Genomic DNA, 18,748 nt, shown 5'->3' on the forward strand with positions numbered 1-18,748 from the left:
TGGACGGCAGCCTCCTGAAAGAATTACGGCTCATTCCACTAGGGCTGTGGCTTCCTCGTGGGCATTTAAAAATGATGCTTCTGTTGAACAGATTTGCAAAGCTGCAACTTGGTCGTCTCTTCACACTTTTTCAAAATTTTACAAATTCGATACTTTTGCCTCAGTTGAGGCTGGTTTTGGGAGGAAAGTTCATCAAGCAGTGGTGCCTTCCGTTTAGGTTCCCTGTCTTGTCCCTCTCGTTTCATCCGTGTACTATAGCTTTGGTATTGTATCCCACAAGTAAGGATGAAATCCGTGGACTCATCGTATCTTGTAAAAGAAAATTAAATTTATTCTTACCTTATAAATTTGTTTCTTTTATGATACGGTGAGTTCACGGCCCACCCTGTTTTTCTGAGACAGGTCTTTAATTTTGTTAAACTTCAGTCACCTCTGCACCTTGGCTTTTCCTTTCTCTTCCTAACTTCGGTCGAATGACTGGAGTGGGAGGGAAGGGAGGAGCTATATATACAGCTCTGCTGTGGTGCTCTTTGCCTCCTTCTGCTGACCAGGAGGCGATATCCCACAAGTAAGGATGAAATCCGTGGACTCATCGTATCGTAAAAGAAACAAATTTATCAGGTAAGAATACATTTCATTTTCCTTTCAGATGCTTACCAATTGCTTGCTTATCCCTATCGATGCAGTGTGATTTTGCAGGAATTGGCAAGATAGCCAGCAATCTACAGAACCTCAACTGTTTGCTTTGTTCTGTGCTTATCAAGATAATTCAGTCCTGCTTCCAAATACACTTTGGAAATCAAATTGTTTCTTTTTGTGGCAATAATGGATCTCTATGCCGCCAGTATCCCTGTTGCAGGTTTTTTTAATCCTTTCGCTAATTTCCTCCCTGAATCAATGTTGGCATTCCTTTAAATCTCTGTACAGTGTTTATATTGGGGTTTTACCATGTACTTTGCCATGGCTTCTGCCATTGTGATATCAGTTTGGTACCTTTTTTGTTTAGTCCTACATTATGTGCCTTTATATTATACACAACAGTGTAATTGCAAATACATTTCTTAGAATTAGTTTCTAATTCTTTCATTCCTTTATTTTTTTCTTGTCCCTACTGCAGTCAAGTGCATTTTAGTATTTAGTTGCCTTTAGAATGTGACTGGGTTTTGTTGTTTGCCTTTAAATATGACTCACTTCTGCTACTGTGTTTTTACGGTAGCCTTCTCATAATGAGCTTGATGTTGTATTGTGTTGCTGCCAGGCAAATCGATTTAAATCAACATTTAAATCACTAGTTAGATTCGATTTTAACCATGGTTTTCTACTAAATGTTTCATTTTTAGAATAGCCTTTTAGATTTTTCCAGTTTTATCAGAAGATTAAAAACGGGGGCCCTTTAACTAAACTTTACAATGACGCTTTGTTTTTAAAATATTTACCTTTGCATTATGGTAAACATACTGCCAATCCTCTGCCCGCATCTCCTACTGTATTTAGCACTATTTATTGCCAATGGCATGGAGAGTCCTCGATTTCATTCCAATCATTAGTGGGAATTCAACTCCTGGCCAGCAGGAGGAGGCAAAGAACACCCCAGCAGTGCTGTTGTCACCCCATTACCCATAATCCCCAGTCATTCTTTGCCTTTATCATCGGGAGGATGTGCAAAGATGATTTCTGAAGATATTTGCTCCTTTTATGGGTACTTTTCCCTGCAAGCAAGGATTTGGGGCTATGCTGTGTCCATGTAATTCTCTTTAGTAAGAGTGATGGTTGCTTTTAGCTGTTAGAAGGCGGCGAGGTGGTCCTTGCTCAATTTCTAACATCAATGCTACCCCTTTTATTGAAAACCAGGGTTGGTTACTCTGTTTTCCATCTAAAGGGGAGGAGAGTCCAAGGCTTCATTCATTACTTAGGGAATTAAGAACCTGGCCACTAGCAGGAGGCAAAGACACCCCAGCCAAAGGCTTAAATACCTCCCCCACTCCCCTCAAACCCCAGTCATTCTTTGCCTTTCGTCACAGGAGGTTGGCAGAGAAGTGTCAGAATATTCGGAGTAGTCTCTTATGGAGGGTAGTACTCTTTGGAATGAGACTGGAGTTTTAAGTCGTCCTGTCAGCCTCTCAGTGAGAGCATGGGTGAAAGTTAGAGTCCGGAGATGCAGGGAGAGTCTTTCTGCGAAACCATCCCGACTCATGTTAACAGCTCCATAAGCAATCAGCGATGACGAGTTTCGCTGCCTGCTTTCTTCTCTCAAGTCCATGTCAGGAGCGATGCTACTACCCTGTCACACTTGAAGGGCCGTGTTCCTGTTACATGGCATAGATTCTGGTAAGATTGTTTAATTTTTATTGTACTATAATGATAATGCAAGAAGACAGGGTCACAGTGTGATACCTATTATCTTTATAGAATCAAGGGTTATTATTCCTGGTATGGGGATTATTGAACAGGTGGGGTTATACATAATTTCTTCTGTTAAGTGTGATCAGTCCACGGGTCATCATTACTTCTGGGATATTACTCCTCCCCAACAGGAAGTGCAAGAGGATTCACCCAGCAGAGCTGCATATAGCTCCTCCCCTCTACGTCACTCCCAGTCATTCTCTTGCACCCAACGACTAGATAGGATGTGTGAGAGGACTATGGTGATTATACTTAGTTTTATATCTTCAATCAAAAGTTTGTTATTTTAAAATAGCACCGGAGTGTGTTATTACCTCTCTGGCAGAGTTTGAAGAAGAATCTACCAGAGTTTTGCTATGATTTTAGCCGGAGTAGTTAAGATCATATTGCTGTTCTCGGCCATCTGAGGAGTGAGGTAAACTTCAGATCAGGGGACAGCGGGCAGATGAATCTGCATAGAGGTATGTAGCAGTTTTTATTTTCTGACAATGGAATTGATGAGAAAATCCTGCCATACCGATATAATGTCATGTATGTATACTTTACACTTCAGTATTCTGGGGAATGGTACTTCACTAGAATTACACTGTAAGAAATACATAAAGCTGTTTAATAACTAGAGATTATGTTTAACGTTTTTGCTGGAATGTAAAATCGTTTTCATTTACTGAGGTACTGAGTGAATAAATGTTTGGGCACTATTTTTCCACTTGGCAGTTGCTTAATCTGTTTTTCTGACAGTTTCTGTTCTCCCTCACTGCTGTGTGTGAGGGGGAGGGGCCGTTTTTTGGCGCTTTTTCTATGCATCAAATATTTCAGTCAGCAACTCATTGTATTCCCTGCATGATCCGGTTCATCTCTACAGAGCTCAGGGGTCTTCAAACTTATTTTGAGGGAGGTAATTTCTCTCAGCAGAGCTGTGAGAATTATAGTTTGACTGAGATAAAAAATGTTTATTCTGTAATTTGTTTCCTGCTTTCAGAATTTGTTATCTTTGCTAATGGGATTAAACCTTTGCTAAAGTTGTGTTGTTTACAAGGATTGAGGCTATAACTGTTTCAATTTATTAATTTTCAACTGTCATAGATCTTCTGTGCTTCTTAAAGGCACAGTACATTTTAATATTATTCTAATTGAATTGTATTTCCAAGTTGCAAGTTTATTTGCTAGTGTGTTAAACATGTCTGATTCAGAGGATGATACCTGTGTCATTTGTTGCAATGCCAAAGTGGAGCCCAATAGAAATTTATGTACTAACTGTATTGATGCTACTTTAAATAAAAGTCAATCTGTACAAATTGAACAAATTTCACCAAACAACGAGGGGAGAGTTATGCCGACTAACTCGCCTCACGTGTCAGTACCTACATCTCCCGCTCAGAGGGAGGTGCGTGATATTGTAGCGCCGAGTACATCTGGGCGGCCATTACAAATCACATTACAGGATATGGCTACTGTTATGACTGAGGTTTTGGCTAAATTACCAGAACTAAGAGGTAAGCGTGATCACTCTGGGGTGAGAACAGAGTGCGCTGATAATATTAGGGCCATGTCAGACACTGCGTCACAGATGGCAGAACATGAGGACGGAGAACTTCATTCTGTGGGTGACGGTTCTGATCCAAACAGACTGGATTCAGATATTTCAAATTTTAAATTTAAACTGGAAAACCTCCGTGTATTACTAGGGGAGGTGTTAGCGGCTCTGAATGATTGTAACACAGTTGCAATACCAGAGAAAATGTGTAGGTTGGATAAATATTTTGCGGTACCGACGAGTACTGAGGTTTTTCCTATACCTAAGAGACTTACTGAAATTGTTACTAAGGAGTGGGATAGACCCGGTGTGCCGTTCTCACCCCCTCCGATATTTAGAAAAATGTTTCCAATAGACGCCACCACAAGGGACTTATGGCAAACGGTCCCTAAGGTGGAGGGAGCAGTTTCTACCTTAGCTAAGCGTACCACTATCCCGGTGGAGGATAGCTGTGCTTTTTCAGATCCAATGGATAAAAAGTTAGAGGGTTACCTTAAGAAAATGTTTGTTCAACAAGGTTTTATATTGCAACCCCTTGCATGCATTGCGCCGATCACGGCTGCAGCGGCATTCTGGATTGAGTCTCTGGAAGAGAACATTGGTTCAGCTACTCTGGACGACATTACGGACAGGCTTAGAGTCCTTAAACTAGCTAATTCATTCATTTCGGAGGCCGTAGTACATCTTACTAAACTTACGGCGAAGAATTCAGGATTCGCCATTCAGGCACACAGGGCGCTGTGGCTAAAATCCTGGTCAGCTGATGTTACTTCTAAGTCTAAATTGCTTAATATACCTTTCAAAGGGCAGACCTTATTCGGGCCCGGGTTGAAAGAGATTATCGCTGACATTACAGGAGGTAAAGGCCATGCCCTGCCTCAGGACAAAGCCAAAGCCAAGACTAGACAGTCTAATTTTCGTTCCTTTCGTAATTTCAAAGCAGGAGCAGCATCAACTTCCTCTGCACCAAAACAGGAAGGAGCTGTTGCTCGCTACAGACAAGGCTGGAAACCTAACCAGTCCTGGAACAAGGGCAAGCAGACTAGGAAACCTGCTGCTGCCCCTAAAACGGCATGAATTGAGGGCCCCCGATCCGGGATCGGATCTAGTGGGGGGCAGACTTTCTCTCTTCGCCCAGGCTTGGGCAAGAGATGTTCAGGATCCCTGGGCGCTAGAGATAATATCTCAGGGATACCTTCTGGACTTCAAATACTCTCCTCCAAGAGAGAGATTTCATCTGTCAAGATTGTCAACAATCCAGACAAAGAAAGAGGCGTTTCTACGCTGCGTACAAGAGCTCTTGTTAATGGGAGTAATCCATCCAGTTCCACGATCGGAACAGGGACAGGGGTTTTACTCAAATCTGTTTGTGGTTCCCAAAAAAGAGGGAACTTTCAGACCAATCCTGGACTTAAAGATCCTAAACAAATTCCTAAGAGTTCCATCGTTCAAGATGGAGACTATTCGGACAATTTTACCTATGATCCAAGAGGGTCAATACATGACCACTGTAGATTTAAAGAGGCTTACCTTCACATACCGATTCACAAAGATCATTATCGGTACCTAAGGTTTGCCTTCCTAGACAGGCATTACCAGTTTGTGGCTCTTCCATTCGGATTGGCTACAGCTCCAAGAATCTTCACAAAGGTTCTGGGTGCTCTTCTGGCGGTACTAAGACCGCGGGGAATCTCGGTAGCTCCATACCTAGACGACATTCTGATACAAGCTTCAAGCTTTCAAACTGCCAAGTCTCATACAGAGTTAGTGCTGGCATTTCTAAGGTCACATGGATGGAAGGTGAACGAAAAGAAAAGTTCACTCGTTCCACTCACAAGAGTTCCCTTCCTGGGGACTCTTATAGATTCTGTAGAAATGAAGATTTACCTGACAGAGGACAGGCTAACAAGACTTCAAAGTGCTTGCCGCACCCTTCATTCCATTCAACACCCGTCAGTGGCTCAATGCATGGAGGTAATCGGCTTAATGGTAGCGGCAATGGACATAGTACCCTTTGCACGCTTACACCTCAGACCACTGCAACTGTGCATGCTAAGTCAGTGGAATGGGGATTACTCAGACTTATCCCCTTCTCTGAATCTGGATCAAGAGACCAGAAATTCTCTTCTATGGTGGCTTTCTCGGCCACATCTGTCCAGGGGGATGCCATTCAGCAGACCAGACTGGACAATTGTAACAACAGACGCCAGCCTTCTAGGTTGGGGTGCCGTCTGGAATTCTCTGAAGGCTCAGGGACAATGGAGTCAGGAGGAGAGTCTCCTGCCAATAAACATTCTGGAATTGAGAGCAGTTCTCAATGCCCTCCTGGCTTGGCCCCAGTTGACAACTCGGGGGTTCATCAGGTTTCAGTCGGACAACATAACGACTGTAGCTTACATCAACCATCAGGGAGGGACAAGAAGCTCCCTAGCTATGATGGAAGTATCAAAGATAATTTGCTGGGCAGAGTCTCACTCTTGCCACCTGTCAGCAATCCACATCCCGGGAGTGGAGAACTGGGAGGCGGATTTCTTAAGTCGTCAGACTTTTCATCCGGGGGAGTGGGAACTTCATCCGGAGGTCTTTGCCCAAATACTTCGACGTTGGGGCAAACCAGAGATAGATCTCATGGCGTCTCGACAGAACGCCAAGCTTCCTCGTTACGGGTCCAGATCCAGGGATCCAGGAGCAGTCCTGATAGATGCTCTGACAGCACCTTGGGACTTCAGGATGGCTTACGTGTTTCCACCCTTCCCGTTGCTTCCTCGATTGATTGCCAGAATCAAACAAGAGAGAGCATCAGTGATTCTAATAGCACCTGCGTGGCCACGCAGGACTTGGTATGCAGACCTGGTGGACATGTCATCCTGTCCACCTTGGTCTCTACCTCTGAAACAGGACCTTCTGATACAGGGTCCCTTCAAACATCAAAATCTAATTTCTCTGAAGCTGACTGCTTGGAAATTGAACGCTTGATTTTATCAAGACGTGGATTTTCTGAGTCAGTTATTGATACCTTAATACAGGCTAGGAAACCTGTTACCAGAAAGATTTACCATAAGATATGGCGTAAATACCTATATTGGTGTGAATCCAAAGGTTACTCTTGGAGTAAGGTTAGGATTCCTAGGATATTGTCTTTTCTACAAGAAGGTTTAGAAAAGGGTTTATCTGCTAGTTCATTAAAGGGACAGATCTCAGCTCTGTCCATTCTGTTACACAAACGTCTGTCAGAAGTTCCTGACGTCCAGGCTTTTTGTCAGGCTTTGGCCAGAATTAAGCCTGTGTTTAAAACTGTTGCTCCACCATGGAGTTTAAACCTTGTTCTTAATGTTTTACAGGGCGTTCCGTTTGAACCCCTTCATTCCATTGATATAAAGTTGTTATCTTGGAAAGTTCTATTTTTAATGGCTATTTCCTCGGCTCGAAGAGTCTCTGAATTATCAGCCTTACATTGTGATTCTCCTCATTTGATTTTTCATTCGGATAAGGTAGTCCTGCGTACTAAACCTGGGTTCTTACCTAAGGTAGTTACTAACAGGAATATCAATCAAGAGATTGTTGTTCCTTCTTTATGCCCAAATCCTTCTTCAAAGAAGGAACGTCTACTGCACAACCTGGATGTAGTCCGTGCTCTAAAATTTTACTTACAGGCAACTAAGGAATTTCGACAAACGTCTTCTCTGTTTGTCATTTACTCTGGGCAGAGGAGAGGTCAAAAAGCTTCCGCTACCTCTCTTTCTTTTTGGCTTCGTAGCATAATTCGTTTAGCTTATGAGACTGCTGGACAGCAGCCTCCTGAAAGAATTACAGCTCATTCTACTAGAGCTGTGGCTTCCACTTGGGCCTTCAAGAATGAGGCCTCTGTTGAACAGATTTGCAAGGCTGCAACTTTGTCTTCGCTTCATACTTTTTCCAAATTTTACAAATTTGACACTTTTGCTTCATCGGAGGCTATTTTTGGGAGAAAGGTTCTTCAGGCAGTGGTTCCTTCTGTATAAAGAGCCTGCCTATCCCTCCCGTCATCCGTGTACTTTTGCTTTGGTATTGGTATCCCAGAAGTAATGATGACCCGTGGACTGATCACACTTAACAGAAGAAAACATAATTTATGCTTACCTGATAAATTCCTTTCTTCTGTAGTGTGATCAGTCCACGGCCCGCCCTGTTTTTAAGGCAGGTAAATATTTTTTAATTTATACTCCAGTCACCACTTCACCCTTGGCTTTTCCTTTCTCGTTGGTCCTTGGTCGAATGACTGGGAGTGACGTAGAGGGGAGGAGCTATATGCAGCTCTGCTGGGTGAATCCTCTTGCACTTCCTGTTGGGGAGGAGTAATATCCCAGAAGTAATGATGACCCGTGGACTGATCACACTACAGAAGAAAGGAATTTATCAGGTAAGCATAAATTATGTTATTGTTTATTGTGTCATTGCTGCATTATGTGCGAGATGAGGCTCTGGCAAGGGGTGGAACTTTCAGGTTTTTTACCGGGAGTATTTGCGCGGCTGATTTGGTGCGTTTTTCTCCCTAGTGCAGGGGCGGTCCTGCGTGGCATCCCATGTGACCGGGTGTGGCATATACAACTTCCTATGCTTGATCGGTGACGCAGGAGACAAAGCGGTTTCTGTAGTCCGGGTCATATGAGGTGGGGAGTGCCCCGGCCATTAGTGATATAAAGGTGCCAATTTATTAATTTGATCTAGTCCGTAAGAAAGCGCTAGCTATAGAGGACTCTGACGCGTTAGAGGTTACTCCCTCTTTAACAAAGTCTAATACCTGTGTTTATTGTGAGGAGGCTCTGGTAGATCTGTCTGCTCAACTATGTTCCACTTGCCTTGATCGAGTTGCGACATCTAGAAAAAAGAGGATGTCTATTACTACTGAGCCGTCCACCTCTGAGGGTTCTCCGTTCCGTGCGGTACGTTCCCTGCATTCATCTCTAATTGCTCATGCAGCCCCACAGGGCCCAACCGTTACTCCTTCGGGAGAGCTTCGCTCGCCGTCAGATTTTGCGGATCAACTGCAAACGGCGGTGTGATTAATGCTTTACCACGTTCTGCAGAGCGCAAGCGTAGGGTGCTTCATGGCGGCCCAGTGGTTGTCTACGCCAATGGATATATCAGAGGCATTATCCGCTGGCGAGGACTCCTCCAAATCTTCGGAGGACGTCCCTTCTGGGTCCGAATCCATGTCATCTAGACCTCCGGCTGCGGAGGAGCCTGAGTTTCGGTTTAGGATGGAAAATTTACGCTTTTTTCTGAGATAAGTGCTTGCTACGCTGGAGGTTCCGGAGCCGAAACTACCAGAGGAACCCTTCATTCCTAAGCTTGATAAAGTATATGAGGACAGGGTCGTGCCTCAAAACTTCCCGGTTCCTGTTAAGATGGCTAATATTATTAAGAATGAATGGGAGAAATTAGGTTAATCCTTTTACCCTTCTTCTTTTAAGAAACTGTTCCCTGTTCCGGACTCTCAGCTCGAGCTGTGGGGGACTATCCCTAAGGTGGATGGTGATTGAGGATAGTTTGTCGTTTAAAGTGCCCATGGGTAAAAAGTTGGAAAACATGTTAAGGAAAATGAAGTTTGTTTTTCAACCGGCAGCGGTGGTAGCCAGCCGGAGCTCGACATATTGGTGTGAATCTGTGTGAAATGGTCGAGAAGGAGACTCCCATCAACGAGATACAGGAGAGAACTAAGGCTTTGAGATTTGCTAATTTTTATTTGTGACGCCAATATGCAGATTATTCGCCTGAATGCAAAGGTATAAGGTCTTTCTTTACTAGCCCGCAGGGCTCTGTGGCTAAAGGTGTGGTCTGCAGACATGACCTCTAAGTCTAGACTGTTGTCCCTTCCTTTTCAGGGAAAGATCCTGTTCGGTCCAGGTTTGGACTCGATTATATGGGTTAGTTTAAGATAAGCGCCAAGTTGTTATCCTTTAGCTCCCTCACAGGTAATCTTCCCTATGATTACCAATTTATAGTACAAACAAAAATCCATTATTAAAGTTTGGGAGCGCTAAAAAAGCTTAAAGGATGTTATGGAGATTAATCATTTTTATATGTGTATTTGTTTGCATAGTATCTAAAAACATATAATAAATCAAAAATACATAAAAACAGTAATATGAGCAAGATAATTATTCTTAAGTAAGATAACAGAATATGTAGAAGGAAAATTGTTGTGTGACAATATACTCCAATATGGGACGTCTCCCTTATGTTAAAAATACTTTTAATGGTTAATACCTAGCTTCTCATATATCTTAAACTTTATGCCTTATACTTTACAACATAATAACTTCTTATTTTGATAATTATCAAATGTTGTGTATACCACCTTAATCCACCTTATATAAACATCTTAAAATATAGTATCTTTAAAATGATGTTTTTGTGACCGATCGTCAAATAAAATGTTAATAAAAATGCTTAGATGTTTAAAAAGTTCTTTTTTACTTATGTTACAATAAGCAAAGTTCCAGTATAAAAGTTCATATATATTATGTAATCCGATACACTTCCGTTATTTTGTTCTTAGAGGGATATGCAGACATGTTAATTTGTAACCTTGTAACACTTCAGTCTTTTTTATGCAAGTTGTAACAAGTGTTTTTAGTGAGCTTACCGGGTCTTCTGACACCTGCTGTGTCTGGCGATTTTTTAGTTTATCTTACCAGGAAGATTTTTGTGCCTTTTTTCTTTCCAATCTTGTACGATACAAGATTTACCTGTGGGCTTGATTCTTTAGAGCCTGTTTTGGTCTGTGTGGCTCCGGTGGTTCAGTACCTTCTGTTCAGGTTATCTTTGGCTGTCAGTTCCGGCAGCAAGCTTTAGGGTCAGGTATGAACTTGCGCTACACGCTCCGGCGTGTTAACAGCTCCTCCGATATTCAGTGTACAAACGGCCGTTTGTTTTAGCTTTTTTTCTTCTTCCCCCGTACTCAAATGGTGTTTAAGATCTTGCAGGGCATATGTGAGCTGCGGTAGGTTACGTCTACGCGTTTCGCCGGTTGGCTTTATCAAGACGGATCCGAGTCTAACAGGCTGGGGAGCTGTTTGGGGTGCCAGGTTGGCACAAGGAAAATGGACCCGGGAGGAGTCTCTTCTCCCGATCAATATTCTGGAACTTCGAGCAATCTACAATGCTCTGAAGGCGTGGCCTCTTCTGGGGTCGTTCAGCTTAATCAGATTCGAGACCGACAACAGTACCTCGGTGGCTTACATCCACCATCAGGGGGAACGAGAAGCTCCCTAGCAATGAGGGAGGTGTTTTGGATTTTAGAATGGGCAGAGTCCCACAGCTGCTCGCTCTCAGCGATCCACATTCCTGGTGTGGACAACTGGGAAGCGTATCTTCTCAGCAGACAATCGTTCCATCCGGGGGAATGGTCTCTCCACCCCGAGGTGTTTGTGGAGATTTGTTCTAGATGGGGAACGCCGTAGACAGATATCATGGCATCCAGACTCAATTGCAAGCTCATGGCACCCAGGTTCTCAATTCCCACAAGTAATGAATGAAGCCGTGGACTCTCCTCCCCACCATGGAAATGAAATTATCAGGTAAGAATCATTTCTTTTTCTACAGGTCCCTGTCAGAAGTTGGAGATTCTGTCACACCTAAGAAGCTGTTCCTGCCTTGCAGCTGATGCTTCAAAGGTAAGTTCTTATCCCCTTCTAGGTGAGAAGGCCCTAGCACTTTGGGGGTTAATTCCCTCTTTTTAACATTGGAGTCTGGGGACAGTAAAATCTCTTCATGGTTGGGAGTTTTTGTTTTTGAAGGACAGCAGGTACAGGACTCTATGCTTCGGTTAAACCGTGTGTGTGAGAGCTAATTATGTGGCATAAAATAACACGGCCTTAGTCTTCAATGGGAGACAGGGATTTTTTTATTTCCTTTATTGGTAATGAATCTAAGAGTGGGTTCAATTGCTCTTCTTATTTCACTCATAGTCCCTGTACTAGCTGGTAACTTGCAGGCTTCATTATTCTGCGTCATTACTAGGCAGTTTAATGCTTAATGAAGTGCGCAGCTAGATGCCGGTAGCCATTTTTTAACACCAGTGAGGGGCCTCTGGACTAGTCTTGTGTTTACCTGTTAAACCGCTATTTGGCCGTGAATATTTAATCAGTATAGCGGCTGGGGGACATCCTGCAGTTCTTACCTTTCACTCTGGGGTTAAGCAATAGGACCTGAAACGCTGTAGATTTCCCACTACTTGCTATTTTAGAGTGGGCTTAGATTGCGGTTCAGGTGTAGGGGCTGAAGACACCACCCCAGTAATCCGGCTACTTGCCATTAATTTGGGAGGTTTTTTAGTCCGGTAGCAGTTCTCTTCTCTATTTCTGCTTATTAAAGTGTCCCCGTCATAGCCTGTGTTCCACTAGTAGGCAGAGGGCTCTTTTCGGAGCAGCACTTTAGTACAGAGTTAATATGCTCCTATGTATTTCAGTCTCAAAACCAATAAAGTCTGTAAACAGGTAGCAGTGGGGTTAATTTTCCCGCCACAGGTTTGTTTGGGCGCCTTCTCGCCGACTCCATTGTCCGATCTGGATCGCGCTATTTTTTTGAGGGGGATTTTTTCCCCTCGTATGTGTATCCTAGCCCATATTGTTTTGTGAACTACTATGTGTTTCATTTTGCATGACTGCTTTATAGCAGTTAACTTTTTGTTTGCCAGACTGTACCTGGATGATATCTTGGTTCAGGCGGCATCTTTCTTTCCTATGAAATGGAGAGTCCATGATGTCATTCCAATTACTAGTGGGATATTCAACTCCTGGCCAGCAGTGTCACTTCCCTTACCTTTAACTCCCAGTCATTCTCTTTGTCTCTGTCAATGGAGGTTGTGCAAAGTTGGTGTCTGAAGATATTTTATCCTTTTACGGGTATTTTTTTCCTATGACATGGAGAGTCCACGACGTCATTCCAATTACTATTGGGATATTCAACTCCTGGCCAGCAGGAGGAGGCGAAGAGCACCCCAGCAAAGTTAAGTATCACTTCCCTTACCCATAACCCCCAGTCATTCTCTTTGCCTCTGTCAATGGAGGATGTGCCGAGTTGGTGTCTGAAGATATTTTATCCTTTTATGAGTACTTTTCCCTGCAAGCAAGGATTGGCGTCTAGCTGTGTCCACATCAATCTCGAGTAAGAGTAGTGGTGGCTATTAGCAGTTTGAAAACGGCTAGGTTGTCTCTGCTTTTTTTTCTAACATTATTGCTACCCCTCGTCTGAAAGCCAGAGTTGGTTACTCTGTTCTTTATCTCTCTACAGGTCCCTGGCAGAGACTTACTGATTTTATTAAACCTAAGAGTCGGTGAGAAGATTGAAGGTTTCAAATTGTGAGTCCGTGTGGTAAATCCGGCTCCCATGGGCGCCAAGCCGGATTTTCCGCACGGCTATTGGCTAAGAGGTGAAACCGGCACCTCTCGGCAAAAAATTTTTTTTGTCATGGGCTGCTGTAGCAGCTAAAAACGGCGATCGGTTAAAACAAATAAATGAGCTTTCTACATGAAGTATCTTATACTTCATGAATGAAAGTCCCCTTTATTTGTTTCAAAAGTCAATACTAGCGTTTGTAAAACGCTAGGATTTACTTCACTTTAAGAAAAAGCAGCCAATGTAGCCTAGTGGCTAGCTTTGTGGCTTTGCAAATCAAAGGTTCCTTAGCTGTAGGACAAGGAATCCAAGAAGCCTTCCGCTGAGTGTAATTCAGTACGAGGATTACGCCCCTGATTCAGTTTTTCAAAACACCTCTGATGGCGCAGGAAAAGATTAAGACTGAGATCCAGGTTCAGATACAGGCACGGACGTGTCACTGTCTATATGCTTCAACATAATTGCATGCTTTTCAAAAAGACCAATAGGCAGTGGAAGTTTTCTTCCAGGTTTTCAATCTACTTTCCAGGTGGAGAGAGAATCCTTCTTAAACTTTGTCAAGGTTTTTTCTTCTCTGAGGGTGATTGTTTCAGTTCTGAGATGGAACAGAGCCAAGGTTGTTGCTCAGACCTTTTTTGGTGGGCTGTGGACTATGTATCCCAGGGTTGCAAATAGGATTAAAATCTTACCCTCCAAAGGGGCAGATTTTTTTTTATTAGATCCATCCTCCCTGGAAGTAATTGTTTCAGTTCCTCCAGGGGAACAGGGTCAAGGATTCTATTAAAATCTCTTTGAGGTTCTCCAAAATGAGGGAATTTTCCGTCCCATCCTAGACTCAAAATGACTATTCAGATTCCTCAGGGTTCCGTCCTTCAAGACTGAAACTTTTCGTTCCATTCTTCAATTGGTTCAGGAGGGCCAGTTCATGATGACCTAAGACTTGAAAGTCACATACCTTCTTGTTCTCATTCACTGGGATGATCATCGGTTTCTGAGTTGTTTTTTTTTCTGGACAAGTATTTCCAGTTTGTTGCACTTCAGTTTGGTCTAGCCTTGGCTCCCAGAATATTCCAAGGTTCTGGGGGCTCTATTGGCTGTGATCAGATCCAGGGAAATTGAAGTGATGCCTTTTTCTAGACTACATCTTGCTTCAGGCGTCATCTTTCATCTAGCATAATCTCATACAGAGATGTTGTCTTTTTTTCGTTTCCACGAGTGGAACATAAATCTGGAAGAGAGTTCTCTAGTTCCAGTCTCTAGAGTCTCCTGGAGACTCCTAGATTCCCTGTCCATGAAGATTTTCCTGACTGACGTCAGGAAATCCTAACTTCTTGCTTTTTGCTTTTCTTTCCAGTTTGATATTCGTCCATCAGTGTCTTAATGCATGGAGGTGATTGGTCTTGATGGTTGTTTACATGGACATCCTTTTGCTTGGTTCCATCTGCCACCTATGTGATTTTGCATTCTCAGTCAATAGAACAGAGACCATTCCGATTTTTCGCAGTCAATAAATATGGATCCATTATCAAGAGACTATCTCTAGTGGTGGATTTCTCAGGAACAACGGTCTCAGGGCACTTGCTTCCTGATATCTTTCTGGGTATTATGTCTTTGGACGCCAGCCTGTTAGGCTGGGGAGATGTTTGGGAGCCTGCAAGAACTAAACAAGACGTGATTATCTGGTTTGCAGAAACAAAGCTATTTCAGGACTAATTTATAGTTCTCTGAAAGCTCAGGGCCGTCGTCTCGGGAAGAGTCTTTCTTCCCTATATACATCTTGGATGAGAGTAATCTTCAATTCCTTGACAGCTTAACCTCTTTAGTCCGGTCTATCAGATTCCAGTCGAACAATATCACCTTAGTGACTTTGATCATCCACCAGGGAGAAACTGAGTTCCTTGCCCATGATGGAGGTGACTCACATTCTGCAGTGGGCGAAAGCTCACAATTGTCTCCTATCTGCTATCCACATTCCAGGAGTGGACTATTGGGAGGCAGATTTCTGAGCAGACAGACCTTTCATCCCGAGGAGTGGGCTCTCTATCCGGTAGTGTTCTCTCAGATAACCCTCAGGTGGGGGTTTCCAGAGTTGGATATGATGGCGTCCAGCCAAAACATCAAGGTTCCTAGGTTTGGTTTAAGGTTAAGATCTTTCTGATTGATGCTGTAGAGGTTCCTTGGATGTTTTCTCTGGCATATCTGTTTTTCCTCTGTTTACTCTCTTTCCACGAGTCATTGCTCGTATCAATCAGGAGAGAGCATAGTCAGTCCTAATAGCTCCTGCATGACCTCACAGGACTTGGTTTTCGGATCTAGTAAGGATATCATCTCTACCTCCTTGGAGGTTACCTCTGAGGAAAGACCTTTCTAATTCAGGGTCATTTCCTCTATCCAGACCTAGATTCTCTGAAGCTGACTGCTTGGAGATTGATCGCCTAGTTCTTTCTAGACTTGGTTTTTCTGAAGTGGTCTTTGATACTATGTTTCAGGCTCGCAAACCTGTTACTCGCAAATTTACAATAAGTTATAAGTAAATATCTTTATTGGTGCAAATTTAAGGGTTTCTCCTGGAGCCGGGTGAGGATTTCCCGTTTTTTATCTTTTCTTCAGGATGGCCTGGAGAAAGGTTTGTCAGTCAGTACTCTGAAGGGTCAGATTTCTGCATTATCTATTATTTTGCACAAACGTCTGGCAGACTTATCAGGTGTTCAAGCTTTTGTTATACGCCCTGGTCAGAATCAGGCCTGTGTTTAATCCGGTTGCTCCTCCTTGGAGCCTTAATCTAGTTTTTAACATGTTGATATACAATTGTCGTCTTGGAAGGTTTTGTTTCTCCTTGCTATTTATTCCACTCGCAGAGTTTCTGAGCTTTCAGCTCTGTAGTAAGATTCCCTGTACCTTATCTTTCATGCAGATGAGGCAGTACTTCGTACTAAATTGGGTTTCTCCATAAGGCGGTGTCACATTTAATCAATAATCGGGAAATTATTGTTCCTCCTTTTGTCCTAATCCTTCTTCTCATAAGAAACGTCTTTTGCATAACTTGGTTGTTGTGCGCGCTCTAAAATTTTACTTACAGGTTTCTAAGGATTTTCGGCAATCTTCTGCCCTGTTTGTTGTTTTCTCTGGAAAACTTAAGTGTCAGAAGGCCATTTCTACTACTCTGTCTCTCTGGTTGAGAAGTTTGATTTGTTTGGCTTTTGAGACTGCTGGACAGCAGTCTCCTGAGAGAATTACGGCTCATTCCTCTAGGGCTGTCTTCTCTCCTTGGGCTTTAAAAAATTAGGCTTCTGTGGAACAGTTTTGCAAGGCGGCAACATGGTCCTTTCTGCATACTTTTTTCCAAATTCTACTAATTTGATACTTTTACCTCGGCTGAGGCTTCTTTTGGGGAGTACTGTTCTTCAAGCGGTGGTGCCTTCTGTTTAGGTCCTGCCTATTTCTCCCTCCCTGTTCATTCCGTGTCCTCTAGCTTGGGTACTGGTTCTCGCTAGTAATTGGAATGACGTTGTGGACTTTCCATGTCATAGGAAAGAATACAAGATTTATGCTTTCCTGATAAATTTCGTTCTTTCCGGACATGGAGAGTCCACGACACCACTCTCTTTTTAATTATAATTTGGCAGTTTTTTGTTTTTTTTTTAATAAACTTCAGGGACCTTTTCACCCTTCTTCCTTTTCCTCCGGCTGAATGACTGGGGGTTATGGGTAAGGCAGTTACAGTTAACAGCTCTACTGGGGTGTTCTTTGCTTCCTCCTGCTGGCCAGGAGTTGAATTCCCACTAGTAATTGGAATGAAATCGTGAACTCTCCATGCCAGGAAAGAGAGAAATTTATCAGGTAAGCATACATTTTTGTTTTTGCAACAATTGAAGGAAGCCTGATATGCTAAATTCAGTAGGAGAGGCAGATGGAGGATCGGCGGTATGTTTACCATAACGCTATGGTAAATATTTTAAGGAAGTGGTGTCATTGTAAAGTTTAAGTAAAGTGCCCTGTTTTTAAGATTTATTTTTCGATACTGGGCAGTAATTCATTAAACTTTACAATCACTTAAATGCAACTAATTCAAATTGGTATTATTAAACTAAAGAAAAATAATAATTACCTTTTAATAATAAAGTAACACAATTGATCTATTCTACTCCAAACAATCTTCTATTCATTGATTGTAACTTAGTAAGGGGTTGTTTCTGTGTACATAGAATTGTAGGGGAACAATGGGATTAAAGGGATAGTAAAGTCAAAATTAAACTTTCTTGATTTTAAACAACTTTCCAATCTGTCTCTATTTAATTTGCTTTATTCTCTAGGAATCTATTGTTGAAAAGCATACGTAGGTATGCTCATGAGCACCAATGCACTACTGAAAGCTAGCTGCTGATTGGTGGCTGCCCATATATGCCTCTTGTCATTGGCTCACCCAGTGTGTTCAGCTAGCTCCCAGTAGTGCATTGCTGAGAGTGAAGCTAATTTGATAATAGAAGTAAAAAGTGTATACTCTATCTAAATGATAAAAGAAAAAAAATTGGTTTATTCCCCTTTAAAGTCTATTCCTAAACTGTGTATGTTTATTTTATAACCTTTTTGCTGTGAAGAAGAGGCATGTTATTTCTGCAGACACAAATTAACAGTTTTGAGAACTATACAAAATCAAGAATATGCAATCTCTTTTACATAGAAAAATATCCAAAAATCATCTTACATAAACATCTGGGAAGAGCATGACATTATAAATGGTTTAATAGAATTAATTTACAAGAAATTAAACATTGCATCTATGAAAATACAGCCTCATGCTACATAATTAAAAACTAATCCTTATTTCAGTATTCATTGGGTTATAATGTATCTTTAATAGTAAACTATTCTTAGATTTTTCCTCAAATAATTTTATTTAAAATAATCCTATTTAAATTAAAAAAAAATATTTTGGGATCTTTTTTAAGGATAGTATAGACAAAAATATACTTTTATGATTTAGATAAAACATGCAATTTTAAGCAACTTTCTAATTTACTCCCATTATACATTTTTCTTCGTTGTGGTATCTTTATTTCTTTTTAAAGACACTGAGTCCACGGATCATCTTCATTACTTACGGGATATTCACCTCTTGGTCAGCAGGAGGAGGCAAAGAGCACCACAGCAGAGCTGATAAATAGCTCCTCCCTTCCCTCCCACTCCAGTCATTCTCTTTGCCTACGTTAGTGATAGGAAAAGGTAAAGTGAGGTGTTAGAATAGATTCTTCAATCAAGAGTTTTTTATTTTTAAAGTAGTGCAAGATTGTGCTGCTTTGTTCTAGAGTGTAGTCGTAGTCCATATCAGTCTCTTCAGTAGAGCTCTTGGTGGCTTTAGAGCAATGGGAACTGGTGGGACATAATCTCACTGCGCCTCCCATACATTTATGCTGCCCTTATCCTGAT

At 42.2% G+C, this 18,748-nt stretch overlaps 1 protein-coding gene across 12 annotated transcripts in view; it reads left to right on the forward strand.

Annotated features, from left to right (window-relative positions):
- RC3H1 (ring finger and CCCH-type domains 1) overlaps positions 1-18,748 on the forward strand; it is a 473,299-nt gene that overhangs the window by 362,426 nt on the left and 92,125 nt on the right. The gene's annotated exons all lie outside the window — the stretch shown is intronic.

Source organism: Bombina bombina, chromosome 10, assembly GCF_027579735.1.
Source record: "Bombina bombina isolate aBomBom1 chromosome 10, aBomBom1.pri, whole genome shotgun sequence".
NCBI classification, from domain to species: Eukaryota; Metazoa; Chordata; class Amphibia; order Anura; family Bombinatoridae; genus Bombina; species Bombina bombina.